Source organism: Nesoenas mayeri, assembly GCF_963082525.1.
Source record: "Nesoenas mayeri genome assembly, chromosome: 1".
NCBI classification, from domain to species: Eukaryota; Metazoa; Chordata; class Aves; order Columbiformes; family Columbidae; genus Nesoenas; species Nesoenas mayeri.
The window spans coordinates 7,843,925-7,854,692 of record NC_137541.1 but is presented as its reverse complement, the minus strand read 5'-3'; positions in this window follow the sequence as shown (position 1 = coordinate 7,854,692).

The window sequence follows — 10,768 nt, the reverse complement described above, 5'->3', positions numbered from 1 at the left end:
ACAGAGAATCACATGCTGTTTCTATAAGGAATAAGAATTACATTCCATTTCTATGAGGGATAAGAGTCAAGAAAACCCGTACTGGTGTTTGTGGGCATCCTGCTACTGTCTATCAACACTTTTAAGGGACAACAGAGGCTGCAGTTGCGGACCCAACTTGCAGTTTGGATGAAGCCTGTAAGGGTGAGACTCGGAGAAGCTCAGCTAATGCTGCCTTTAGCAGGGTGGCATTGCCAGCCTTTCTCCCAAACAGCAAAGCAAGATTAAAGCCTTTCATTCTGATGCCTTGCAATGTGGGTTTATTATATTTTTTGTTATTGTTTCTTTTCAATTGCCTGCAGCATGAAGAGATCGTGATGTTCAGAGCCAACGAAAATGAAGCTTTGCTAGACAGGGCCCATCTGTTTCTCCTCTCTCAGTCCCATCTTTCCCCATTGGCTTTCTGTGTGGATGAACCCAGGAAAATCCTTGCAGAGCCAGGGGAAAGCCAGGAGGCAATTAATTTATCTTGAAACAGCACAGCCTTGAACAGCCACCAGTGACCTGGAGTTCCTACAGAGTTTAGGTAATTGTGCTGCCGACTTGCTGTCGGGACTGGGGTTTTATGCATATTTTTTTGCAATGAGCAGCAGTTTGTCAATCGTTGCCTTTAAATACATCAGTAAAGGAGCAATTGCGTGGCTGTCTGCTGCAGCGAGCATTGATGGCCTCATGGGCTCTGCCCACTGCCCTTCAATGTGGCTCTGTCAGAGGCCACTGCGTTGGAAAAGAAGCTCCAACCATGAACATGAGGGCGGGAGAAAAGAACACAAGAGTAGAGGCTTGTTTATCCCTGGTAATCCACTCGGATGTGTGCAGACTAAAGGTGTACGGCTGGAGGGGAAAATAAGGCCATATAACATGATTCAGCTGATCCAAACAAAGGTAAGGAGTGAGGAATTCCTACCTGAGCAGAAGGAGGCTTCTCAGGGAATTTCCCCTGGCTGCTTTTCAAAGCTCTGGCTGCTGCACCGTGACCTGTGAGGCATTTGTTTGGTTTGGCCTCTATTTTCTCTCTCTTCCTTTTTCTTGTTTTCTTTTCCCCCCTTTTTCCCTTTCAGTTCTCGTCTGTTTTGTTTCTGAAAGAATGACATCCTGGCCCCTAACATTTCTGGAGGCAACACACACATTCCTTGCAGCTCCGTGTTACCAAGAAGACAGAAAATATTCCTCATAATTACACATGATTTGATCAGTCCAGCATTTCCACCTCTTCCCAGAAGTTTTATTATCATAATTGATTTCTCTGGCACCTACTCATAGCTCTAGGCATTTTCCCAAACCTTTAAACACACAGTTAGCAATTCTGAACATTTCACTGCTGTATTTCTTTTCCTTGATTTGCTAGTTATAAATTCTTTGCTAGCAGTCTCTCCTACAACGTGAGCTTTATTCGTGTAATCCCCATTGCTGTAGTATTGTGATACTCCAGGATCTCTGCCTCACCACACCACTGTGATTGATGAAAATGGTGTTATCCTTACTTTACAAATGGGACTAACACTCATATTTTTAAGTATTTGGCTTTCAGTGACTCACCAGGAAGGCAGTGACAGAAAAGGGAATTACACTCCAGTGTCCCAAGTCCAAGTCTCTACCTGCTGGGCCAGCTTAGTTTTACTGTCTTCAGTGTATTTCTATTACCTTTCAGAAAACCTTCTGCAATTTCTAATTCATACAGGACTCATCACTTTTTCAAATGCTTTTAAGGAGAGATGAACCAAGTGATTTGAAGAACCAAGGGCTCCTCTGGGGAAGTTCTCTTCTAGCACTTCTGGATATTGGGTAGAAAAAGATCTTCTGCTGAAGAGAGACCTGAACTCTCATCTGTACTGTGGAGTGTTAATCATATAATATGTTCATCACATCTACATGATAGCACTTGTCCATAGTAACTTTTTTGGATGTCAAAGGGAGAATATAAGAGAGGTGATGTCAGATAATGTTGGGTTTTAACAGCCAACCCGAATCACATTCAAAACACCAGTTTCACCCTCCCATTGGTATCAGTGAGGGCCGTTGGATTATTGAAAGGATAAACTCCAAGCACAATCCAGCACGACTCTTGGTATGATTCAGTATGATCCACCCCTCAATGGGCAGAGCTGTGCATTACCTTGTGCATGTCCCCAGGCACAGCCATGTGCTGCAGTGGTGACATTGATGCTACCTCTGTCATTAAGAATTAATTGCATAGGCTGCAAAACTCTCACAAATTCTGACTCTTCACCTACTTAAATCCAACCCCATGTCACCCTTCTGCCACAACTCACAAAACCCACAGGTATGCTCACTCTGGAGGAGAGCCACCCATGGCTTGTTTGCTGGAACGGGAGCAACAGCCCCAGAAGCAAAGCTGCTGAAAGGAATGCCAAAATCTTGCTCTTTCTCAGGCAGAAGCTAAGCCAAAAGTCAGGTTCCAACCTATGCAGAACTTGGCCAAACCTTATTATTAATTTGGCTACAAGCAGCACTGAAATGCAAACCTGCCTTGGGGAGTGAATCGTTCTTTCCTCACAAGGGGAGGCGGAGGGGCAGGTGCTGAGCTCTTCTCTCTGGTGACCAGTGACAGGGAATGTCAGGAAGATGTGTTGGGGTGGTTCAGGTTGGACGTCAGGAAGAGGTTCTTCTCCTAGAGCGTGCTGGAGCACTGGAACAGGCTCCCCAGGGAGGTGGTCATGGCCTCAAGCCTGAAAATACGCAAGAAGCAACTGGATAACGCCCTCAGACACATGGTGTGAACTGTGGGGTTGTCATATGCAGGGACAGGAGTTGGATTTGATGATCCTTGTGGGTCCCTTCCAACTCAGGACGTTCTATGATTCTCTGATTCTCTGTGATTCTCTAAGAAGTTTTCTGTATAGTCTCAGATGATAGCTGAGTAGAATTAGAGATACCCTGGTGTGGGCAGCTTCTCTCAATGTCCAAACAAGAGCCAGGTGTCATGGCTCAGCACCATGAGTCCTAGGGTGGATCAATGTGAGAGGGTGGTGAGTGATCTGGTGCAATTCTATCAGGTTGTGCTCCCAAGACGGTCACGGGAGAGAAGTGGTCACCAAGCCCGTCACTGATGGAGAGAGCAGCTTGCCAGGTTTAAACACTGCCGCTAGTGACAAGCAATGCAGGCTGAAATATTTTCAGTCTAGTTACTGCAAATGTAGTTTCATCTGTGAACTGGGAAAGGAGAAAAGGAAGAGAAGGGAAGGGAAGGGAAGGGAAGGGAAGGGAAGGGAAGGGAAGGGAAGGGAAGGGAAGGGAAGGGAAGGGAAGGGAAGGGAAGGGAAGGGAAGGGAGGAGAGAGAAAGAGAAGAGAAGAGAAGAGAAGAGAAGAGAAGAGAAGAGAAGAGAAGAGAAGAGAGAAGAAAGAAAAGAAGAAAATAAAAGAAAAGAGAAAAGAAAAGAGAAGAAAAGAGAAGAGAAGAAAAGAGAAGAAAAGAGAAGAAAAGAAAAGAAAAGAAAAGAAAAGAAAAAAGAAAAGAAAAGAAAAGAAAAGAAAAGAAAAGAAAAGAAAAGAAAAGAAAAGAAAAGAAAAAAAAGAAAAGAAAAGAAAAGAAGAAGAAAGAGAAAAGAAAAGAAAGACCTGAAAGCATTTCCCTTATGTTATTTAAGCTGTATGTCTGTGTCAATTCGTATCTGTGTCCACAAACACATATTCAGCAAACCTTATCTCTGCAGCATAGAGCCTGATAAAAGTCTAATTGCCTGAGAAATGTACAGCCCTTGGAACTGCAGTGGCAAAAGCAATTTCCTCCTTTACAATGGAGCCTTAATGAAAACCCCTTCTGCTTAATGAGAGCATGAAAGAAGAAGGGACAAAGGTAGGGCTGTGGAGCTGGGCTGCGGCCAGCGGGGCTCTGCGTGTGGTGGCCGGGGGTGAGAGGAGCCCCAGAGAGGGCAAAGGGGCCTGTGCCATCCCCACTGGTTTGGGAGACCCCACCACACACCCCTGATGTGGGTGTTTCTCCTTCCTTCCACCCATCTTGTCGAGCAGGTCCTCCTGGGGTGCAACCAGGGCATCACCATGTTGGAGCCCATCAAAGATGAACCCCCGTGGCCGCCTCCGCTCATCAGAGCACAGTCTGGGCACTCGTTGCTGGAGTGTTTGGGGTTGAAAGTGCTTGGATTGAGGAGAAAAGTGTTTGTAACAACAGTGTTTCTTTGTTTTGAGTAAAAGAGCCAAATGTAGTGCAGGATACAAAGCTGACCCTGAGGTGAAAGACATCACTGAGCCTCCTCAGAGCCTGCCCTCCCACCCCTGAGCCAAACCCAGCAAATCTCTGATGCATTAGTGTTTAACAGTGAGAGAGAGAGCAAAACCCCCCTCACAAATTGTTCTAGGGAGAGAGTAAAACAGCAGAAGCAGCAAAGAGTGGTTAATGTGAATTTTGTAGCAGATATTGATACAGGGCAATTTCCCCATTTCCTTTCTAGTTTAGAAATAAGATTTTTCTTGACACAGAGATAGGATTGTAAGAGGTAATAAAGCTTAAAGCTGAGTGAAAGAAAGAGTGTTCGGGGGGGGCTGTTCACAGCAATTTTTTTTTTACCAATTAAAAAAAGAGGAGTTAACACCTGTGCTTGCTTCACTGTGCTCTTTTTCAAGTTTGCAGTTGTTCTCAGGGGAATCAAAGTGACAGATTTACGCAAAGCTGCAGTTTGGATCTTTTCTTGCCCTGGAGCAAGGCTTTTATCCGACACTCTCCTTCACCCCTTCGCCAGGGGATGGTGAAGAGGAGGAATGCAGCACACTTGAAAAAGGTAAAGAAAAAAGATATTTCACAGCTGTTCCTAGCAGCTGGACTATATTTAATCAGAACTGGAGACTAACATGCATCTCTGTGAGAGAGATATTTTCCTTCCCCCTATGGTGATGTTGTCACCTGTGCAGTGTACAAGGCTCGGAGCTGAAACTCAGCAGCGAACTCACAGCACGAGGATGGAGGGGCTGCAAGTGGCTTTGTACTCTTATTCCCAGTAACTCCTGGAATGGGATGGCCTTTCAAATAGTGAGGACAAGTTCTTTGGGTCATCTACATTGTGGAAGCTTCTCCTAAGTGCTTCAGACCTGCAAGAGGTTGCCCAGCTCCAGCAAGCAGGCTTTTTAGCAGAAGGCAGCCCTTCTCTAACTATTGCACTGGAGATGAGAACAGCAGGGACGGTCTTTCCTGGTGTCTCCACAAATGCTACATGCAGACAGACACAAATGAGTAATGGTAAATGTTCAGTAGCACAAGAACGTTTACTGTGTCCTAAGCCTCTGTGTTCAGGGCGGTGAGCCCTGAGAGGCAGCTTGGGCTGTACCCTTCTATAGAGAAGTTATGTTTTGTCTTCACTGCTCAGTGTGCAAATGTCCTGAAATCCTCTGTCCTTGAATTGATAAGGATTTGAAAGGTAGAACTTGAGAGGCAGAACCATTTACACCTATACAGGTTTTCCTGCGATGCTTGTCACCACACCGAGTACCACAAACATGTTAATGGATGTGAATTCCCAATCCCTTTATGCAGTAAGAAGCTGGTACCTGTGTCACCTACCATGCTTGACTTTTTTGGTCCCCAGATCTTATCCTTCCAGTCAATCCCTTTCTCCAACCCCACTTTTCTGCCAGATATGAAGATCTTGCCCCCACTCACAGGAACACAGTCTTCAACACAAGCAAAACAAAACATTGCTCTTTAGCCTTCTCTGGTCAAGTAACCATTGCAATATTTTCCACAGAAATCTACCCAAGATAAACAAAATGTGATGTTTCAGCCTGAACAGCTAATGCAGTCCAAGGAGGAGCCAGGCAGCTTTGCTAGCAGGCAATATAATCCAACAAAGCATTTGCTCAGGCTGCTGCTGCTGGATTTTGTAGCCTTCACTGGCTCCAACACCACCTGCCTTGTACATATGTCACCAACCCCTGATGCGGTGGCAGGGGAACAGCTGTCCTGGCCTTGACATATGACCTTGCGCTGGCTGCTGCGTGTGTTGCAAATGCATGATCTGTTGTGCGGCGGCAGAGCAGTCAGCCTCTCCTAAGGGGCTACCAGCAAGTTGCAGGATGAGTTTCACTTAGCCAAGGCAGGTTCAGATGTAGAGATGCTCCCTCCTTGGCAATGCTGATGGTGTGTGGGAGCATCTCCTTGCCAAGGAGGCTGGGAGCAGGAGTAGATGACCAACACATACTCATCAGCGTCCAAGTGAAACCCTCATTAACATTGGTGGCATTGCTAACCCAGATCCTGGGGGAAGAAATTCCCCTGGGTCAGGAGGACAGTTTTGCTCAGCAGTGAGCCAGCTGATTGCCGTGAGAGGAGGGAGCAACCTCTGGTGGGAGAGCTGGATCAGACCTCATTTCACCACCTTGGCCATGTGCTTGTGTTAACTCACTGGGATAGCTGTAGTTTTTTTATCCTTTGCAGAAGGCAATTTCTAAAATCCAAATAAACCTCCTGCACGATGGCAGGGGGGATGTGCTTTCATGTCAGCTGCTCTGTGAACACAGTATCTGCGTCGAAGACCCGGAAAGTCCTATTCAAAAAAGCATACCAGAGAAGAACAAAACCTTCTCAAGACACAGAAAAATGCAGAGTCCGTATGGTAATGGAGCAGGTAATTGAGGCATGTTATGAGGTTTGTCTAGATGGTTTGATGGAGGTTTAGGTTGGTTATTATACAAAATTTATTCATGGAAAGGGTCGTCAGGCATTGGAACAGGCTGCCCAGGGCAGTGGTTGAGTCGCCAGCCCTGGAGGTGTTTAAAAGATGTGTAGACAAGGTTCTTAGGGACATGGTTTAGTGCCAGTGTGAGGGTCTTGGTTGGACTTGGTGATCTTGAAGGTCTCTTCCAACCAAAATGATTCTATTAATATGATTCTATAATTCTATGCCCAGTCAGTAGCAGATAAAGAGAGAAACTTGCTGCCTGCTGGTAGAGGACTAGGTGGTTTGTGGGGAGGGGGTGCATCTCATGTGAGTGTTGCTGGACATTGACGGGAAGGCCATGACCCTGCACTATCTGGATCACAGCTTATAAAGCCACTTCAAATGAGAAATCCCACCCCTCTCCTTCTCTTGGTACTTCACTTAAATGGCCTGGAAACAGAAGTAAATGTGAGGATGCTCTTGAGACAAAAGGAGGGTGATGGCAGGGCCATGGTGGGGAAGGCAGGCGGAGGAATCATTGAATCATAGACTAGTTTGGGTTGGAAGGGACTCTCAAAGCTCATCCAGTGCCACTCCTGCCATGAGCAGAGACATCTTCACCCAGATCAGGTTGCTCAGAGCCCTGTCCAGGAAGGATGGCAGCACTGTAGCTACATGCAGGTCAGGAGCACAGGGACCAGCTGAGGGACACGGTATGAAACTCAAGCTGAGCCTGGGTTTCTGCAGGACAAGAGGCAATACAAGCTGGCCAGTGTGAGTGCTGAGCACAGCTGATTTTACAGAAGGGCTGACAGGTCCTGTGGGGAAACACAGGTGTCTCTGATGGTTTTTATACCAGACACCTGCAAGCAGTGGCCACATAAAAAAAAAAAAGGCCCAAGACTCTTGTTTATCTATTTTTCCTTTCTTGTCCCTATTTCTACAGCTTTACCATATCATGCTCAGTAAGTTAAGTTCTTAATTCCTTCATTTGCTCCTTCTTTGCCTAAAATTTTCTTTGACCAGCTGCTCCCCTCACTGCTCTTTCCCTCCTGTCCTATTTTCCTGCTTTTCCGCTCATTTCTTTGCCTTTTCCCCACTGTTTCTAGCTTTCTCTTAGGCTCTGCATCCCTGCCTGCCTCATCCTTTATGTTATTTCCTATTCCTTTCATTTGTGGGTCTTCATGAGGTGCAGGAGGAAGGGTTAATGATTTTAAACTAAAGGAGAGGAGATTCAGGATAGATGTGAGGAACAATTTTTTTACACTGAGGGTGGTGAAACATTGTCCCAGGTTGCCCAGAGAGGTTGTGGATGAACCATCCCTGGACACATCCCAGGCCAGGCTGGACGGGGCTCTGAGCAACCTGATCTAGGTGAAGATGTCCCTGCTCATGACAGGGGCGGCACTGGATGAGCTTTGAAGGTCCCTTCCAACACACATTATTCTGTGACACTATGACTGTCACCCCTGTAGTAGTTACAGTAATCTACCATTCAGTAATCTGTGCTGCCTTGCCCCCTCCAGATGTGCATGCACATCTGTGCACAAGATATGCATACCCTCAGAGCCAGAGGGCTGGAGTCAAACCAGGTTCAGGAAACTGCCCAATTCAGTGGGATTCCCCTCTCCAAATCCAGAGCTCCTGGGGTGTTGGATCAGACATGGATGGCAGGCAGTTGTGTTCTTTACCACATCTCTGGCAAAAAGTCAGGTACTCCACTGATTAGTGCAACTTGAGAGAAGAGAAATGTGCTGAAAATAAAGCATATATTCGCTTTACAATGGAAACTATTGTAAGTAAAACCACTTTAAATTGCATAAAGGTGTTTTGTAAGAGAACTGTCATATACCATGAGACAACTTTACCGGAAAGAACATCTGTAATGAGAAACAAATCACACTGACCTTTGCTGTAGGGCTTGAAAGCAGGTTGTGGAGATTGTGGAGACTCATTTGCCCTCCGGCAGTTCAAGAATTAAGTTGTTATGTTTAACATAAACAAGAGAGGTTTAATCCCAAATCCTCATGTGAGAGCACTTTGTGTTCTCTTAAAAGTTCAGTAATTCCATAAGCAAGACGGACAGTTGGGTTATTTTAGAGTCGGTGAAAACAGAAGAATGACAGAAGGGACATCAAAGGGAATTAACTCATCAGCATAAGAACTTAGTTGTGAAAACTGAGCAGAGTGTGAGTTCAATTGCATTAACTATACATGGTGCCAAAGTCTCTCATTAAAAGATGCTTTTCTCCTTTTTTTGTTGCTTTATCCAGGCAAACTGCAAGAAGAGAACTTCGTCTGCATGGGACTATCCCAAGCCAGGGCCACACAACCTCCTGGACACACAAGCCTGTCCCTGCTCAGTCAGTAATAGCATGAGAATCACGATTCTCACTACCATATGGGCTCTACAGAAGATCCTCTGAGGTCAGATGGTGGTTTTTGAGTGATGAAGGAAAGGTGAGGTGTTTATTCAGACTGGAAGGCTGCACAGGGAGAGATGTTGTCTCTGGTGACCTGCCTGTGCTGGATCTACCTGCGCATCACTGAACAGGCTTGGGTTTGGGAGCAACTTGGCCCTTTGGAAAGGCAATCCCTTCCTCAGTTCTGCCGAGTGCACAGAAAGAAGTCAGCCCTGGCAATCTGGTACCATTTAGCAGCACTAAATTATCTTTAGACAAAGACAGTGTAAAACATGTTACCTCCAGCTGTGACTCAAAAATTGAAACAGATTCAACTCTTTGAAAACATAAGAGGGGCAGGATATAAATCCAGAAAACTTGAGCTATTAGAGCAAAGACAAAACATTTCGCATCTCCATCTTCTTATTTCCAGACAAGAAACTGAAGTCCTACAATATCAACTTCACTTGACTGAGCGAGGATTGAAATGCAAACTGTACTTGGCCAATACAATTTTTCTTCAGGAGTGACCATCCTTGTGTAATGCTGGCTGGCAGAATAAAGGTGGTTCTTGGTTGAAGGAGCAGAAAACCAAAGAGGAGTGGTGGTGCTACCCTCTTCCTGACTCTTTGTAGACCAGTCTATACAATCCAGTGTTCATCTCTGACCTCTGCAGGAGAAAGGATTTGGAAAATCTGGGGATGGGTCAATCAAGCTACAGCAGTAACTGATAGTCTGGTCAACCTGCCACTGAGTAAAATAAATTGTATTCAGTTTATTCAAGGGAGTGCTTAATTAGTGGATTATATATGCCAAAAATGTGTGAAGATTTATAATAATAGGTTAGTTGTTTGTTTGTTTGTATTTTTCAAGTAGCATGCAACAGCACAACAGGATCCCATGGCTGGAAGCTGAAGATAGACAAATCTAGAATAGGTAAAAGCACAAGATTTTAGCATTGGAACAACTCACCAAGGCATGAGTTTACTTCTCCACCATCTGAGATTTTAAAGTGAGGGTTGGATATCTTTCTTCTGCTGTCTTCTTTTAAAATCAATTATGGTCTTGACACAGGAATCGCTGGGTGACATCTTCTAACCAGTATGGTCAGATTAAACTTTTGTAATGGTCCCTCTGCCTTTAAAATCTCTGATTTATAAGAAGTGAATTTACCTGGACCAGAGTTCACCCCAGGGACAGAGGAATTCGACATCTTTATTCATTCCTCCGCAGCTGTGGGAATGATATGTTTAGATATTTTTCCCATCGCCAGTTGTGTCAGTGGTATGTGTTATGCAGATGTGTGTCTACTGGGAGCAACGCTCAGACAGCGCATTTCACGTTGATTTATGAACAGACTTCTGAGCGCAGCAAGCTCTGGCGTCCACTGACTTGGGCTGAAATCAGCTTGCACGTTGTTGCTATTCTTATTATTGGACCTGCAGTCCTGGCTTATGAACCAGATGCTGCAGAAATGCAGAGCTGAGGAGGTCCTTGCCTCAGAGCTCTTCTGCAAGAGCCTGGCATCAAGCAAGGGGTGGATGCTGGTAGCCAAGGAAGCCCAGGGAAAAGATGGGTGGTGAACACCATCAGCAGTGATGGTCTAGAAAAACAGTGTGTGTAGCAACAGGTCACTACAAGAAAGCCCTTGAGGTGCTGGAGCGAGTTCAGAGAAGGAAACAGAGTTGGGGAAGGGT